A 12,500-nucleotide genomic window follows, 5' to 3' on the forward strand; every position below is an offset into this window, starting at 1 on the left:
CCGCGGCGCCACCACCGGCCACCGCCGCCTGACGGGGCGGGGGGCGAGACACACGGGAAGGGGCCCGAGCGCCTTCCCCGACGGCCGCAGCGGGACCCCGGGAGCGAAGAACGACAGGGTCACGGAGACCCAGGACCAGGGAGCGGACGAAGAGCGAGATGGAGACAAAGGAGGCGCGGCAGCAGGAGCCACCCGGCGAGCGAGCGAGGCCCAACAAGCGGTGACAAGCGGGAGCCGAGGGCCAGCGGACCCCCCCAAGCGCGAAGGGGCACGGCGGAGGAGGGCCTCCTCCACACGGACGGTCGGCCGAACCGGATGGCGGCCAGACGACGCACCCGGCCCCCACACCACGCGGGATCTCACCGCCAGCGCTCTCCAAGCGCAAGGGCGGTCCCACATGGGGGAGGGGGAGGCAGCCAGGCACAAACCACACACAGCCGGGGACCACCGTGCGACTCAGCCACCCCTCACGCGCACACACCGCCGACGATGAGGGGAAACGCCAGCCCCCGCACACCGCAGGCCACACACGTCGCAGCCAACCGACCCCCGACCCCAAAGAGCGCTCAACGCCACACGCCAGCGACACGAGGCCGCAGCGGGCGGCAAGGGGGGTACCTATATGGGGGGGGTGGCATGAGACCACGGGGGAGAGGCACCAGAAGCGCGACGGGGAGCCACGAGGGAACACCTCGGGCCAACGAAAGCCGGGTCCCTCCCGGAAAACAGACACGGGATGCCACCGCCCACACCCGGGCGGTCCCGTGACACGCCTGGGACACCGGAGCCCGCCTCCAGCGACCCCCACGCGTTCCCCGACGCGCGCCTGAGGCCCCCCCACCGGGGCCCCCAACGCGACACCGCCAACGCCCACACGCCGGGCGCCTACCTGCTGCCGGATCCCGGCCTCCATCCGCCAACATCCGGGCCCCGGTCCCGAGGGCCGCAACCCCGCAGGAACGCTCCCAAGGCCGACGCGGCCGAGGGGAGACCCAACAGGCCCAAACCCGTGGCCCCACCGCACCACCCTCGCCGGCGGTGACCGGCCAGCGGGCCAACGGCAAGCCCAGGGCGGGAAGCGAGCAGAGCCACCCCACACCAGGGCCACAGGGGCAGCACGGGACAAAGCCACACACAACCCCAGGGCCCCAGGTGGCAAGCGGAAGGCCACACACCGGAGGCGACACACGCACACCGCGTGCGTGCGTGCGAGCGACCACAGGAGCCCCTCCGTCAGGCCCACAGTAGGCACCGGGACACACCCGGCCCGGCCCAGCGGGACCCTCCCCCGACCCAGAGGGGGGAGGCACGGGCCACGGCGAGGTAGAGGTGCGAGAGGCAGCGTCCGGCCCCCAGCGGAAGGGGGCCGGAAGAGCCCACGCGTAACCCCCACACACTCCCCGAGGGGAGGGCGGAGGGAACGAGCGACCATCGCCACCTAACGCACAACGAACCCGAGCCATCCGCGTCGTCAGCAGCGTGGCTACCGACACACACCAGGAGGGAAGGAACGGCGACAAGCGGGGGATACGGCACCCCATCACGTAAGGCACGTCCCTGTCGGATCGCTAGAGAAGACTTTTCTCACCGAAGGCGGGCCGCACCCCACCAACCCCGAGCGCACTTCTCACCAGGCCGAGAGGGCCCTTCGAGGGAGCAACACCCAACCCGCGGGGCGAGCCCAAAGCCGGGCGGAGGGGTCTGCGGTAGAGGAAAGGAAGCCACCTGCCCCCCCACAGACGCGCAGGGGACACCAGCGGCCAAGCAAGGCCACAGGCGGCAGCAGCAGCAGCGGCAGCGGCAGCGGGCCTGCACTGCACCCACGCTACCTCTTCCTTACTGCCTCGACCCCCCAGGGACTCCCACGCACCAAGCAGCACACACCAGCGAGGCTGCGACGGCACACCCGGGAGAGAGCACACCGGGGCAGTGAAGGAGCGACGGCACCACTCGGTTCCAGGCGCCTGAGAGGCAAACGACCTGGACCGCTCCAGGAGCACCGCAGAGAGCTGAGCAGGGTCAGACTCTGCCAGACAAGCCCCGCACCACCACCGCGGGACGGGGCCCGCCCACACACCATGACACACCGACACGGCAGAGGGCGAAGGGTGTCCGCCACGTCCGAGGACCCCCGCCTGGACCCCCAACGCCAGCACCTTCAGGCGGCACAAGGCAGAGGGAGCGGAGATCGAGCCGGATTCCGCACCCCTGGCCTCTCCCACCACGCCGAGGCAGGGGAAAGAGGAACCAGGAGCCCGCAAGACAGAACGAGCAGCTCGGCAGCATTCGCCATGAATGGCCGTCCCTCGTCTGTAAGCGGCTTAGGCCCGGCCCAGGAGAGCGCCACATCACCACATCGGTCAAGTCTCGGTCTAGGATTATGACATCACGCGAGGCACAGGGGGTCACGCCCAGCGAGGACAGCTGCCAGGGGGGGGTCCGTCGGCAGCCTCGCCAGCCCCTTGCCTCTTCAGCAGCGGTGGCCAACCCCAGCGGAGGAACGCCTGACACGCACACGCGGCATAAGGCCGACGACCACTGAGACTCAGTTCTGAGGGGGTTCTGTCAGCCACCACTACGCAGCGGGCCACCTGCGGCAGAAGACGGACACGGGTATAGGACCCAGCGCCCAGCCTCACCTCTGCCGCTCTCGGGGCAAATTCTAAGCCGGAGATGGTGGCACCGTCGCAGGGCTAAACCAGGATCGCACACCAAGCTCCCGCACGAACCCAGGCAGGGAGCTCGGCACCGGATGGGCAGGGGGAACGCAGTCCAGCGCCAGGCCGCCGGCAGCCCATCGCGCTCCCCCCTACCGCCCCAGACGCGAACCCAGGGGCCCAGCTCTTCCGGTGACAGTCACCAGGAGACAGCGTGTCAGCACCTACCTGCAGATCCAAAATGACAACTGCAGGTGTAGAAATGCCCTTCCAGGGGACAACAGGGACAACCTATGGGACACAGCCGCCCCTCAGATGGGGGCCCGGGTCACAAGTCCCCAAAAACACAGCCATCGCCCACAGGGCATGCTCCTGTGGCCACCTGGTCGACCCCAGGAGTTAGAGAAAAGCAAACAACTCTACAGCCCCACCAACGGCCCCGACCAGGTCCCCCTAGGGTGCGGGTGACAAGTGTCGGGCCGGCGGCCCAGGGCCTCAGCCCCGCCAACGGCCCCGGCCGGGTCCCCTAGTGCAGGCGACAAGTGTCGGGCCGGTGGCCGTGGCCTCGCAGCCCCGCCAACGGCCCCGACCAGGTCCCCCTAGGGTGCGGGTGACAAGTGTCGGGCCGGCGGCCCAGGGCCTCAGCCCCGCCAACGGCCCCAGCCGGGTCCCCTAGTGCAGGCGACAAGTGTCGGGCCGGTGGCCGTGGCCTCGCAGCCCCGCCAACGGCCCCGACCAGGTCCCCTAGGGTGCGGGTGACAAGTGTCGGGCCGGTGGCCGTGGCCTCGCAGCCCCGCCGACGGCCCCGACCGGGTCCCCTTGTGCAGGCGACAAGCGTCTGGGCCGGCGGCCGTGGCCTCAAGCCCCACCAACGGTCCCGGCCGGGTCCCCTAGTGCAGGCGACAAGTGTCGGGCCGGTGGCCGTGGCCTCGCAGCCCCGCCGACGGCCCCGATCGAGTCCCCTAGTGCACGGTGGCAGTGATAAAAGGGTGTGCTGGTCGACCCCATGCACTCTAGCGGTACTCCAGCCCGGTTACAATCGGGAGCGAGCAGACACCTACCCACCCCCGCAGCTGCCTGCCTGCTCACTTGCAAGCCTCCAGGCTCAATCTCCGAACAGCGCACGAGCCACCAAGGTCCCAGCAGGGCTGGGACTCTCCCGCCTGCAGCTTGGGGACTTTGTCACATCCTGTCCCGGGCTCTCCACCCACTTGCTCGCCCTTGCCGGCTCCAGAATGCTCTACAGCTACAGCACGGCTGCCACCAGGTGGAGTCAGACAGCCAGCACCAAGGGACAAAGGGACAGCACGCTGGATGCACGCAGCCAGGCAATGAAGCCGAGATAGGCAGGGAAATGTGTGTCACTGCCTCCCTCCCTCCCTCCCCTCGCAGGGGGTGCTGGCTGGTCCCGGCCGCCAGGTCGGTTGCTTTGCCTTGCCTCTCATTTAGAACCAAACTGTGTCGTGACCGTCACTGGTGAAATGTTAACATTCGGTGTTGATGCATGGAACACCAGGTCGCGTGGCTTGGGGAGAATCGAGTTGTAGTAGTGAGTGACCACGCATCTACTGTGACAGGATACATCTGACCTATCAGTACAGTCTTGGGGGAAGGGTGGATAGACTTGGTCACACACAGGTAAAGGAAAACGGCAGACAGAAAATAAAATGAAAACACCGACATTGAGAGAGAAAAGGGAGAGAGAAACGGGGGGGGGGGGGGGGGAGAGAATGAGAACTGAAAGGAAGGCAAAACTAAGAAAGAAAGAAAAAAAAAAAAAAAAAACCAGGAAGACCAAAAACTAGGAAAGGAGAAAGACAACATAAAGGGAAGCAATGGACACAGTAGAACAAAATTTTTTGGGGGGAAAAAAAAAAAAAACAGACACACACGAGTAAAACAGATGAGGCAAGACAATAAATCCAGCATGAGGACGCGAGAGAAAAACATATATAGATTGAAAGAGAAGAGAGAAACAAGTTAAGAAGGACCAAGGAAGCCAAAGGTAAAGGAAGAAGGCAGACAGAAAATAAAATGAAAACACCGACATTGAGAGAGAGAAAAGGGAGAGAGAAACGGGGGGGGGGGGGCTGGGGGGAGGAGAGAATGAGAACTGAAAGGAAGGCAAAGGTAAGAATACAAAAAAAAAAAAAGAAGAAGAAGAAGAAAGACAAAAACTAAGAAAAGAGAAAGACAACATAAAGGGAAGCAATGGAAACATTAGGGGAGAACACACACACACACACACACACACACACACACACACACACACGCAGGTACAACGGCCAGACACACACCGATGAGGGAAGAAAATAAATCCAGAATGAGGACGCGAGAGAAAGGCCTATAAAGATTGAACGAGAAAAAACAACTCAAGAACAACCTAGGGGAAGGCAGAGAATGTAAGGATGAAGACTGTCAAATAAAGGTGGGAGTCACAAGTGAAATTCTAGGAGATGTAGGGGAGTGGGAGAAGGAGAGGAGACAGTGAAAAGGAGAAAGCGAAAGAAAGAAAGAGAGGAAAGCGGGAATCGGCGAGCAAAACAGAGAAAGAGAGAGAGAGAGAGAGAGAAACAGAGCCTAAAAGGAATGGAGAGATCCAAGAAGAAAGAACTAAGGCAACATCCCTGGGAAGGTAACAGATCCCCCCGCCTGGACGTGGCAGGAGCACCTAGAGAGGCGCGCACAGTGCAGTCCCGGCCCGGCGGAAGGACGGTTTCTGCCGCCGCGGCCCCCTCCCCCCTCCCCCCTCCCCCCTCCCCCCACCGCCGGCACCGCCGCCACTGCTCAGCCAGCAAGCCAGAAGCCCGACTGTGCTTACTGCGCCTGCGCCAGACCGACTCTCTCCCTCCCTCCCTCCCTCCCTCCTCCTTCCTCGACCCCCCCAAACTCCACGCCGACCACCACCCCGAGGCCTCGCGAGACGCGAGACTTGTTCAGACGCGGGCGCCATCTTGGCTTCTGCCGTCAGCGCCATCTTGGCTTTCGCCTCTTGTCCGATCCGATACTGTGGCCACTAGATGGCGCGCAGACAGCACGAGTGGATTCTTGAAACACGCTGGGGTTTCTGGTTTGGAGTCAGTTGGGGTTGCGATGGGACGGGGAAGATGAAGGATGGGGGAGCAGGAAGAGCAAAGACAAGAGATCACAACGACAACACTGAGTCTCGAGCCCAGGGGTCAGTTCCAGATTCATCCCTTGGGCCACGTTTTTCCAAGCCCAGCTCTCCCGGGGAACCTCATCCAGTAATGAGAGAGAAAGAGAGAGAGAGAGAGAGAGAGAGAGAGAGAGAGAGAGAGAGAGAGAGAGAGAGAGAAAGAGAGAAAGACTGTCTCACAAAAATCAGAAACCCGGTTCAGTCCATCTCAATGTCCCCAACCACATTGGTACAGCAAAGATTTCCCTATACACACACAGCTACAACCCAGTCAGCGCCTCACCCCAAGTCCGTTCCCACAATCTGTGCCAAGAGACCTTTCCTCCACCCTTGTCTCTCCTGGATGTCCCTCCCTAGGCGGTATTGTCACAAAGTGTGGAAGGGCTCTCTCCCTCCTGTGTCACAGCAGCTGAGGCCAAGCTAGGCCGAAGCCAGGAGCCAGGAACAAGATGAAATCGGTGTTCCCATACGGCAAGGCCAGTGTGTCTGCTGACAGGCTGTTGAGCGTGTGTGCGGTGCCACAATGCCAGTATCCCCCACTGTCTTGCTTTCACTTTCTGTTCTCTAGTTTTATTTTTATTTATTTATTTGGCCTTGAGGTTGACTTATTTTCATTGGGAAGGCAGATTTGCAGAGAGAAGGAGAGACAGACGGACAGAAAGATTTCCATCCGCCGGTGCACTCCCCAAATGGCCACAACCACGGCCGGAGCTGACTGGATCCGATCCGAATCCAGGCGCTGGGAGTTTCTTCCAGGCCTCCCACACAGGTGCAGGGTCCCGTACACTTGGACCACCCTCCGCTGTTTTCCCAGGGCACAAACAGGGAGCTAGATCAGAAGTGGAGCCACAGGGACATGAAAGTGGAGGAAAAGCCAGTGAAGCTATTCTGCAGCGCCCTTGCGTCTGCCTGTCCTTCCTGTGAGCTCTTGCAAGACCCAAGAAGTTCCTCAGGGACAGAAAGGATGTGCCATGGAAACAGGTTAGGGATGTGAAAGGAGAGAGAGGAAAAGAGGGGGAGAGAGAGAGAGAGAGAGAGAGAGAGAGAGAGAGAGAGAGAGAGAGAGAGAGATTGAAATTGAGTTAGTGAGAATGTGACAACAATTCAGTCTTCTCTGTTCCCCATTTGCAGGTAAGGTCCAGATGAGGAAAAGGAGAAAGGGAGCAGCCAGGCTGGGATTGGGCCTCTTCACCTCTCTCTCTCTCTCTCTCTCTCTCTCTCTCTCTCTCTATCCCAGGAGGGGGCATCACACAGCTTTCTCTTTCCAATTTGTGAGCAGAAGTGGTTGCACGCTGAGTGGTTCCTGGCCAGGATCCAGAACATGGAGGGAGAAGTAGGTGTCAGGTAAGGCCACCTGTGAGGCCTTCACGTCGGCATAGTGGCCTTTCATTCCCAATCCACCAGAGAAATCCTCGGGCAGGAAGGGCACAGGCCAGCCCATATGTCCTCCTGCTCTGCCGTCCTCAAGTCCCCTTGACTTGTCCGCAGAGCCGACCGCACACAACACCCACAACTCAGGCACAGGTGCCCCAGTCTCTCCCTCAGAGCACCCTTTCCCTTCAGTTCCGCAGAATAAGAGATGGTGAGCTGACCCTCCAACTCTTCCGCCTCCACACCCCACCCACCCACCCACCCACGGTCCATCAAAGACAAGGGGTTGGTTGGTTGGTTAGTTGGTTGGTTGGGTCCGGCCGGCATGTTAGCCTAGTGACTAAATCCTAAAGAAAAGAAAGATAGATGTGAACGCAGAGAAGAGCTGCCTTCCAAAACACACATATAATTAGCCAGGCCGGGTTGGGGCGCAAGCCAGGCTGGATTGAACTGTGAACTGGCTAGCACCCCACAGTTCGCAGGAGGGCTGGGGATGGACCAGGCCAGGCTAGGTTGCCGTACCCCAGCCCAATGGCGATAGCTGGGACTGGTGGTGGGCCATCTCAGATTGTGCCACAGCACCCACTGGCGCACGCAAGAACCGGGGGTGGTGCGGTGGGGGTGGTGGAGAGGGAGCGTGAGAACCGGAATCAAGTTAGGGCGCTGCACCCAGTCAGGCAAAAAGAGAGCCAAAATGGCTGGGCGGGTGGGTGGGTGCGTTGCGGGCGGGCGGGCGGGCGGGCGGGCCAGCCGGATTAGGCCACAACACCCAGCTGTCAGCAAAGCGCCGGGACTGCCTGGGTGAAAAAATTACATCAGGCAGGCCGGCCGGACCGCATTAGCCCCCAGCCGGTCCCAAGATCTGGGGCTGGGAGCCCGCCAGCCTGCTAGGGGAACGCCAGGCAGGCAGGCAGGCAGGCAGGCAGGCAGGCAGGCACTCCTCCTGTCAGCTAGGCCGTAGCTCCCGTCGGAGAGCACGTTAAGGCCTGCCTGAACTAAAACAGCAAGCTACCCATAGATCATCAGGCCGTATGTGCCAAACATACAAGGCCTGGGCCAGAGATGTCGACAGCGTGCATCTCCCCGGACCAGACAAGAAGACGAGGGGAAGGCAAGAGTTGTTGCTTGGGCCAGGCGTGTGCGGTTGCCTAGTGGCTCCATTTCTCGGCCTGTACGTGCCGAGATCCCATACGGGTGCCGGTTCGAGTCCCAGCTGCCCCACTTCCGTCCAGCTCCCTGCCTGTGGCCTGGAAAAGCGGTCGAGGATGGCACAAAGCCTTCGGTATCGGCAGCCGCCTGTGTGGCGGAGACCGACCGGGAAGAAGCTCCCGGCTCCTGGTTTTGGTTCTGCTCAGCCCCGACCACTTGGGGAGGGAACCAGCCAGCGGGCAGGAGATATTTCTTTCTGTCTCTCCTTCTCTCAGCAACACCCCTCCCAACCACACACACACACACACACACACACACACACACACACCCCTCCCAACCACACACACACACACACACTCACACACACAGACACGCGCACGCGCGCACAGGGTCCTCCTGACTGGCGTGTGGCTGCCGGCTCCACCTCAGGATCCTTCACCGTCCAACAATAAGAACCAGATTGGGTTGAAGAACAGTCAGGAAACACCACTGTTCCTGCTAGGACAGGAGGTGGACTGAACAGGGCTGGCTCATGGACCCACTGGTATGCGTGAAACCTGGCACTGGGAGAGTTTCTGATGGAGGAGCCTGGGCAACTCCTCTGGCAGGACACAGTCCCTGCAGGTAAGCGCAAGCAGCACAAATAGGAAACAGCCCAGAACAGGCTATGGAAATTATCCCACTGGTATACACATGGCATGGATTGGGGGCAAGACCAGGCTGAACCTGTTCACATCACCCGCTGGTGAGTCCGAGCGCCAGAACAGAGTGTGGGTCGAGCCAGGTTCGGTTGCGACACATACTAGTACACAATAAGGAATGCCAAGGTGAGGTGAGCCGTACCAGATGTGGTTGCAGCGCCCAAACAGCACATGTGATAGTCAGGGGGAGGAGGCAAAGCTGACAGGGGAATGTGGGCTCCCCTGCTGGACAACTACTTCCCGACTAGGCTGCAGCTCCAACCGGTCTGCGTGAGGACCGAATATGAAGCGGGCAGGATCGAACCGGACTACGACACCCGTCGGTTCACGAGGAAGACAGGCCTGGAAACAGAACGAACCCGGCAATCCCAACGACCAGCATGATCATAAGCCGATCGGTGTGACGGACGGTGTTGGACTGTGTACTAGCAGACTCGCGCAGAAATCAGGCCTGTGATCATCTCAGATGAAGTTTCTTTGGAGAGAGATCCCTCCAACTGAACTGCTGATCTTAGAACCCCAACCATGAAGAGACTGTCAGCCAGTGGATTCTGAATAGGGTTCATTGCGATTGGAACTGAGACATTGGCAGCAGTCCAGAACTGATGAACTATCAGAACTGTATGAGCAGGAGCCTCAGAGCGTGCCTCCCGTTGGGGATCTGGGATGGGTGGGAGGTTGGGTGGGGCTTTTCCCTTTTTTTTTTTTTTTTTTTTTTCCCCTGACCCCAGATACAGGGTAAAATGATATTGATGTGGAAACAATGGTATTTCCCACTTTCACCCTGTAGCCCTTGACACTCTGTTCCCTAATCAACCAAGTAAGATTATTAAAAAATAATTTTTAAAAAAAGGTATATCAGGTTTTACAATTTCATTAATTTTTATGAATGGGTAGTATTCTATAGTGTTTGTGTGCCACATTTTCTTTATTCTGTCACCCGCTGATGGGTATCTGTGTTGATCCCGTATCTGGCTATTGTGAATTGAGCTGTGATAGCTGTAAGGGTGCAAATAACTCTCTCATATGCATTTTCATTTGGATAAAATCATAGGGCTGCGACGCTGGTTCGTATGCAGACTTTTAGATACCATTTGTTTTTTATCCAATTGGGAAACATGAGATATTTTAATGAAATTATAACTGGATAAGAAATGAGTTTTATGAAGCATGGTGGCCACTTGGGGAGTGAACCAGCCAGCGGGCAGGAGATATTTCTTTCTGTCTCTCCTTCTCTCTATATATATATTATATCTGAGTTTCAATAAAAATAAAATGGATGGATGGATGGATGGATGGATGGAGGAATTGTTTTTTCTGAACAGGCACCGACTGTGAGATGTAAGTAAGGCTCTGGACTGCTGTGTCCTGGTCGCTCGGTCCAACGCCGATCCAAGCAGAGAACCGGGCCTGGCACGGGGCACAGGCCTAGTATATTCCTGCAACCCCTCCCACCGCCCCTCCACCCCCGCCCCGCGCACCTGCACAAGGACAGGTAAGGGGTTCCTCTCTGTGTTTTGAGTAATCGGTTCAGCTAGATCGTTCTATTGAGAGGGAGGGATGCTTGATGTTGAGCAGTTCTGCTTGTTTGAGTGACAGAAGTACACGCACAGGTTAATAACACGCGTTCACATAGTTAAGGTGATGGATGGAAGAGTGAATCAATAATGCCGATGGAAAGGCCACATCAGAAGGGAGCCGTTCCTGAGAACCACTCATGGTCTGCCCCATGCGAGTCAGAAAGCAGCGGCCAGATCCCACTTTGCACTTCCAGAGCGAGCGAAGGGGAGTGACCGACTGTGGCTGACCTTTGCCCCAGTCGGAGAGGCAGATCCTTTCACTGACAAACGCCTGAGGGCAGGTATGGCTCTGGGTGGAGCGGAGAGAAAGTGAAGCCTTTGGCAGACAACGGGACTTTGAACCAACCATTTGCATTTCAATGAAGGCAATGAATGAGGCCTCTTGGAATTGAATGAGAGGTTGCGTCCCTCAAGCCAGTGGCTTCCGAAACGAAGGCTGCTGCTTTCTTGGGGCACACCCCCCACACACACACACACAGAGGCTCATTCTGACGAGGAGGCGGGGTGCGGGTGCCCTGCCTGCCCCATGCTTCTCCTTACATGTCCCTGGACCCTGGACCCTGGCTCTGGCTCTAGCTCTGGCCTGGGAAAGGAGATGTGGATTGGGGAGGTGACTTGCAAGACGTACACACAAGACCCACCCACCATCAGTGAAACACAGCTTCTCTCCCTCCTTCCTTCCCTGGGGCTTGTGGGGGAGGGGAGGTTGGTATCAGGCAGGGAGGCACTTTTTGTTTTGGCTTGGCTTTTCTCCTCTTGGGTGTCACTGGTGCACCCCAGCGTATTCCATCACCAAGCCACTTTCCGATGTGTTTCGCTTCCCTCACAGTGGTTCATTAGCCAGCACCCACTGATAGGAGAGGACTGCTTTTTACTTGACAGCATCCTAGTGCAGGGATCAAAGGGGTCAGAGAAAGTAGAGAGAGCAAAGGAAAAAGGAAAAAGTTGGGTTGTTCGGGACTCCTTAGAGAAGAATTCATGTTGTGCCACCCACGTGTGCGAAGATTTGTCAAAGTCCCCCCCCCCATGCCCCTTTCCTCCTTCCCCCCCCCCCCCCCCCGCTCAACCACCACCAAGCCATCACTCAGCAGGCTGGCTTCCAAGTAAATCAAATACATGCTTTAAGTGTTTGTTTTCTCTCACCTGACTCAGCACAATCGCACTCAGGGTTGCGGTGTAGCGACCAAATGTTGCCACCTGGTTGCCCAATTACTGCACCCTTAGGAATATTTAGTGGATTTCAACAACCTGGTGTTGAATGCCTTCTTTTTTTTTCTCTCTCTCCACTCCACTGAAGGCAAAATAAGATTTCCACCACCACCACCACCACCACCACCACCACCACCACCACCACCCCAACAGTGTGGAACATTGAAGTGGGCAGAAAACTAGTTACATTTTCCTTTAATGTGAACACCACATTTTAAGACTCTTGTATTTATTCATTTGCAAGTCAATCATGGGAGAGAGAGAGAGGAAGAGAGAGAGAGAGAGATTTGTGAGCAAGTTTGTTTGGAGCGGGGAAGGGGGGAGCGGGTGTGTCAGAGGAGATGGGAGGAAAGAAGAGAGAGGACGAGAGAGGAGAGAGGAAGAGAGAGGGGCAAGGACGAGCAAAACAGCGAGCTCTTTGAAGAGATTCTTCCACCCACAAGTTCCTTCCCTTTTCTCTTTGTCGCTGTGTCCTTCCAATAAGCAGACATAGATGACACAGGATGGTGAGAGCTAGAGAGCGAGCGAGCGAGCCAAAAATGTGGAAACCGCGGTTCCACCAGCACCGTGACAACATTGCCGGTTTTTCTTTATTTAAAAAAAAAAATGGAGAGAGAGAGAGAGAGAGAGAGAGAGAGAGAGAGAGAGAGAGAGAGAGGAATCTTCCACCACTTCG

This window comes from Ochotona princeps, unplaced genomic scaffold (genome assembly GCF_030435755.1).
Source record: "Ochotona princeps isolate mOchPri1 unplaced genomic scaffold, mOchPri1.hap1 HAP1_SCAFFOLD_100, whole genome shotgun sequence".
Lineage (NCBI taxonomy): Eukaryota > Metazoa > Chordata > Mammalia > Lagomorpha > Ochotonidae > Ochotona > Ochotona princeps.